Source organism: Equus asinus, chromosome 7 (assembly GCF_041296235.1).
Source record: "Equus asinus isolate D_3611 breed Donkey chromosome 7, EquAss-T2T_v2, whole genome shotgun sequence".
NCBI classification, from domain to species: Eukaryota; Metazoa; Chordata; class Mammalia; order Perissodactyla; family Equidae; genus Equus; species Equus asinus.
Window position 1 is genome coordinate 85,032,895 of NC_091796.1, and position 6,079 is coordinate 85,038,973.

The following is a 6,079-nucleotide window of genomic DNA, read 5'->3' on the forward strand; positions in this document are numbered from 1 at the left end:
CCTCATGGGGAAGATCTCCCAGAAACACTGCCTTCCCTTTCTCCACACAACTGATGGGGCGGGCCGGGCATTCTAGCTACTCCTGACTCCCACAGCCCTAACACCTCCCACCCAACCTCACCCCACCCCTGCCAAGCCAGCTGCTGCCCCTCACTTTCCTGGGAACTCATCAAGGGGTACATAAAGCCCAGTGGGCAGCACAGTGGGGGAAGGGCACCCTTGGAAGGCAGCGATTCAGAGAGGAGAGTGAGCAAAGTCTGGGGTGCAAGTGGCGTGAACTTGGGCATGTTGCTTCCCCTCTTCTAGCCCCCGTTTCCCCAGTAGAATGGGGATGATAAGAACACCTCCTTCAGCGGTGCTGTGAGGACCGAATGAGTTGACCATGATAATTATAGCCCTTAACACACAGCCACTCCCCAGATAAGTGCTGGCTGTTTGTACCTGGGGGTGGTGGTTGATGAAACAGGCCCCCGAAAGGCCCCCTGGAAGAGCAAGAGGGGCAGGGGATGAAAACCAGGCATTAGGTGCCAGCTGAACCAACAGAGGCCAGGAAGGAGCTGATTACAGAGCAACCCCGCAATCCCAGCCTGCACTGCAGACCCACGGCCACTTCCTGTGGCTGTTGTTTGCTTTGTATGCTGGCACCAGCAAGCCACAGGGCCAGTGGGAAGACCAAATTAGAAAATGTAAGTGGAAGCTCTTTGTGAAACGGAAAAACATTCAACAAATGAATTTTTTCCTCCTTTTTTCACCATTGCCCAAATCCTTGTCTTGTCTACAAGATCACCACAGGCCCTAGGGGAAGGCCACTTCTTGCCTAAAGCCAGTAGTGCCCAGTTGGGAGTGATTGTCACAATGGGGGGCTTGCTACTGGCATCTAGTGGGTAGAGGTCTGGATGCTGCTACCATCCTAGAGTACACAGGACAGCCCCCACGACAAAGGATTGCGCGGCCCCGAATATGAATGGTGCCTAAAGCCAACCGTCGTCTGGATGAGAGCGAATCTCCCCCTCCTCTATGTTCTTTGTACACCTTATTTGACCCTGGGTTGGGGCACTGGCCTGAGTCTGCCAGGAGTTCTAGTTAGCCGGTGGCCTGCTGGTACAACAGAAAGGCACAGGCTTTGAATTCTGGCTCAGCTACCTACTGGCTAGCACCCAGAAACAGTCGCTTAGCTTCTCTGAGACCATTTCCTTACCTGAAAAATGGAAATTAGAATCCCTATTCGCAAGGTTATGGTAAGGATTACATACAATACTCTGTGGGGAGCACAGGGTAAGTGCTCAATAAGTTACACGGACATGTCTTACTAGGTACAATCCAGAAGGCCATCGCGATGGCTTGCATATCTTTGCATCGCCTGCAGCATCTGAGGCTATGCCGTGCACACAGCAGGCACTCAGAAATTGCTGTTGAACCTGAGTGAAGTGTTCCCTCGGAAGCCCAGGCTCAGGAAATAAACCCAGCCCACCTCAGAGCCCTGAAGTCCTACAACTTTAAATGTTCTGATCTAGTCTTCAGGATGCACCAACACCTCAGAACAGCCTCACCCAGTCTCGGGCCCTTCCGGTGAGCAGGAAGACTGAGATTGGCCATTTGCTTCTTTCTTGGACCCGCCCCCCCAGAGCCTTGGCCGCTGCTTGGGAGCAACGACCACAGCCCGGCCCTTCCTGGTTGACTGACCCGATGACCCATCCCCAGCCAAACCCCAGGTATAGTGCGTGGAGCAAAAAGGCAAAGGAAAGGCCAGTTTCCTGATAGGAGGGACACAAGTCTGGATGTGTATGATTTGCCTAGAAAATGAGAGGGGCCATCACCCAGTCCTCCTGGGTGATGAACAGAACCTTCCTACATACACACCCAGTCCACACCCACCCACTGACACACGCGGCTCAGCCACACCCTGAAACAACATGGGGAACCCACCTCTCCCCCTGGCTCCGGCAGAGCTTTCAGGGGCTCATCTACGGCCAGATTCTCCCCTGCTAGAGAAGACATCAGGGCAGGCACACTGGGCCAGGTGGGAGACCTGAGTGCGAGTGTGATTCCTGCCCTTGACTGGCTGTGCAATTTTAAGCAAGTCCCATCACCTCTCTGAGCCTCAGTTTCCCCATCTGAGAAATGAAACCTGGACAAGAAGGGTCCTTCTGGCTCTGATATTTTATGCTCTTTCTATGGCCAGCCGTGGCTTTGCTCCCACATGGACCTGCTGAATACTGTACAGATGAGCCCTGATCCATCCCAAGTCCAGTCCTTACTGCTCTCCAAGGCCGGGGTTTCCAATTACTGGACAAGGTGGCCCCCAGAGAACGGCAGGGGGAGACAGCACCCCCACTGTTAAAGTTCTTTGGAGTGAACATAATGAGTCCTGCCCCTTCTCGGCCCCCCGAGGTCAGGCCAGGCTGCCCAGGAAGTATCAGGCAGGGACTCAGATTGCAAAGATACAGGGCAACACAGACACACTGCCAGCCCACAGGAATCCAGGCCAGGAATGGATAATGCCTACACCGAGCGTGCACCATAATTGCTGGGTGTCTAAGAGCTAACTGCTGCAGGTACAACGTTGCTCTGAGCTGCTCCCTCCAAATCCATAATCCAAGAACCACCATTAACTAAAAGGAGACCCCACTCCACATCCCCTCACCTGTCTTATCCCTGAATTCCCCTTCCCTCCAGGCCCCCAGGACTCTCCCTGCACACAGTGTCCGAGTCGCATCAGCCCCGGGGCTTCCCCTGCATCTCACCTTCACAGAGTCGTCTTTCCTCTGCGGATCCAGGGCACAACGCCACTGTCTGCCAGCTGCCCCGTGCTCTGGGCAGCGCGGGAGGCACAGGTGGTGAGGGGAAGCACATGAATGCTTGGGTTGGAATCCCAGCTGTATCAGCTTAGACACAGGTTAGAATCCTTAGCCTCTCTGCATGTCAGTTTGCTCATCTATAAACTGGTGTCAACAAAACTCACCTCGTAAGAGGGTTCTGGGGATTAAATGAAACTGCATGTCAAGTGCCTTAACTACACCAGGCACTCAGGAAAGGGGACTATTTTTATAGGGATTTCTCCAACTTGGCTGAAGAATGCAGTTCCCAGGCATGAAACACACGAACAGTTTGAGAGAGAGGCAAAAACCAGAAGCGCTTGGGGCCGGCCTGGTGGTGTAGTGGTTAAGTTTGCGTGCTTTGCCTCGGGAGCCCGGGGTTCGCAGGCCCGGATCCTGGGCAGGACCTACACAGCACTCATCAAGCCATGCTGTGGCAGCATCCCACATACAAAATACAGAAAGACTGGCACAGACGTTAGCTCAGGCCCATCTTCCTCACCAAACAAAACAAAACGAAAAACAGAAGTTCTTTTGGCACTGTATTTGAAGCGAATTGGATTCCCTTTGGATTAAGGAGGAGTAGACTTGATCGCCAAGAATTTGCTTTCGATTCAGACAGATGCCAAAGCCACGGAGAACTCTGAGTTTGTCGGAAGAACCCCAGAGTGGAGGATCAGACCCATGTGGATTCGGGTTTTCAGGTTATCAGAAGCAAATCACTTCACTGGTCAGCCCCGATTGCAGTGGTTCTCAAGCCCAGCTACACATTAGCATCACCTGGGGAACTCTTCCAACCTACCGGTGTGCGAGCCCGATCCCAAACCAATTTCACCAGAATCTCTGCTGAGTGGGACCGGGTATCACTGCTTTTAAGAGCTCCCTGGATGATTTTAATGTGAGACCCACTGGACCAGAAGACCTGAAGAGCCCTCCCGGCATCCTGGTTCCTACACCGATGTATGATTCAGAGTACACACTTAGTATGTGTTTGTTGAATAAATGAATGAAGATTCTGACTCACCTTTTTCACTATGTCCATATTCACAATGTATGAGGTAAAAGAAAAGGAGTTGAATTCCAAGAATCCTAGAGCAGTGCTGTCCAATAGAAATTTCTGCAATGATGGGAAATGTTCTAGAATCTGTGTTGTTTGATACAGTAGCCATAAGCCACATGTAGCTATTGAGTACTAATGTGACTAGTGTGACTGAGGAACTGAGTTTTAATTTTCTGTTAATTAAACTTAGCCACGTATGACTTTTGGCTACCATATTGGACAGTGCAGACAGAGTGTCTACCTCTTTGTGTGTGTGTGTGAGGAAGATTGGCCCTGGGCTAACGTCTGTGCCAGTCTTCCTCTATTTTATGTGGGAGGCCACCACAGCGTGGCTTGACCAGCAGTGCTATGTCTGCGCCTGGGATCCGAACCTGCGAACCCGGGGCTGCCAAAGCAGAGCACGTGAATTTAACCACTACACCACCAGGCCAGCCCCTAGAGTGTGTACCTTTTATAAACACATCTGTATCTGTGCACCTCCACATCCCTCTTTTACTAACAACACCCCATTTTCATTTAGGGAAGCCCCCTGCCTCCACTGCCTTCAGTCTTTTGGGGACAGCTAATGAAGTTGCCTTGCCCTCCTCCAGCCAAGGGGTGGGCTCAGGACCCAAACTAAGTGAGCCAGACTGTCCTCCCCGGGAATTTGACTCTAGCTTCAGTGTCTCAAGAATAGAAGATGAGTTGGAAGAGCTGAATACCAATGTTGATGCCCTAAGACACTGTGTATTACTTTCTAAAACATTAGTCTGGAGTGTGACGATAACAACAGTGATATGATGTGAGCTAGGCGTCCTTATCATCCTCATCCCTGTCATCATTAAGTCACCTGCACCTGGCAGCTCTGATGTGCCAGCTCCTCAACTAGGTGCTTAAGTTGCCCAGGTTCCTTGTGCATCATTTCTTCATCTGTAAAATGGTAATTACCTTGTCCTAACTTCTTCCAGAGTTTTTGTAACGATAGATAATGGTCTTAAGAGCTTTGAGCCAAATAAAGAGTTACCCAAGTGTTTGTTAAAAGTGTGGTTCTCTGGGTATAGATGTAGGGAAATCATGGGAGGGTCTGATGTATGACCCAGTGTCTGGCCCCGGTTCACAAGCTGTGTGACACCAGGCAAGACACTTAAACTCTCTGGGCTTTCAACTAAAGTGAGATTGAGTTAGACACATCTCTTTCCAGTTTTACCATTTCCTAATCTATTTTCATGTCCCTTCCACCTTGCCTGACACCTATCCCCTCCCACTTCTATGAACACATCCCAGAAAACTCACTAGCCTTGACCCTGCTGGCCTTGTACCCAACTCATTTCTTCTTTCCCCAGCATCTCACCTGACTGGGAAGTTGCCCTGGGTGAGCAGTCCCATAGCTTCCTGTACTAAGTCTCTGGCAAAGCACTTTACTGGAATCATGTAACCCTCTCCTCCACTAGGAGACCATCAGCCCTAATGGCGCAAAGACCATGTCCATCTTGTTTACCACTGTATCCCCAGTGCCTAGTACACAGCTAGGCACACAGGAGGTGCTCCATAAGGACTTACTGTTTGAATGAGTATCCCAAATCTGTTTTATTTGTCATTTCTGGAAACCCACAGTTATTAGTTATCTAATGCTGCATTAGATACAGCTTACTGGCTTAAAACAACAATGATCACTTCTTATGTCTCAGACTCTGTGGGAGAGAAATTCAGACAGGGCACAGTGAGGCTGGCTGTCCCTGCTCCACGTCGGGGATCTCAGCTGGAAGACTCAAGGGCTGGGGGCCAGAATCGTCTCAGTTCACCACCTGCCTGGTGATGGATGCTGGCTGTCAGCTGGGAGCCTAACTGGACATCAGCCAGAACACCTCACGCCACTTCTCCACGTGGCTTGGGCTTCCTCACAGTATACTGGCTGGGTTCCCAGGGTGCGTGTGCTGAGAGAGTAAGAACGAGACAGGAGGAATGTCTCCTTTTTATGACCTGGGCTTAAGAGGTACATTGCATCACTTCTGCCACATTCTATTCATGTGAAGCCAGTCACTTAGTTCAGCCCACATTCAAGGGGAGGGGAATTAGATCCGTCTTTTGAAAGAAGTGATAAAGAGCTTGAAAACATATTTTAGAACCACCACCACAACTTAAGTAGCACAAGAGGCAAAGTGCAGGGTCAAAGCTAAGTGTCTGAAGAAGCAAAGTTTCAGTTCATATTACTAGCTGTGTGAGC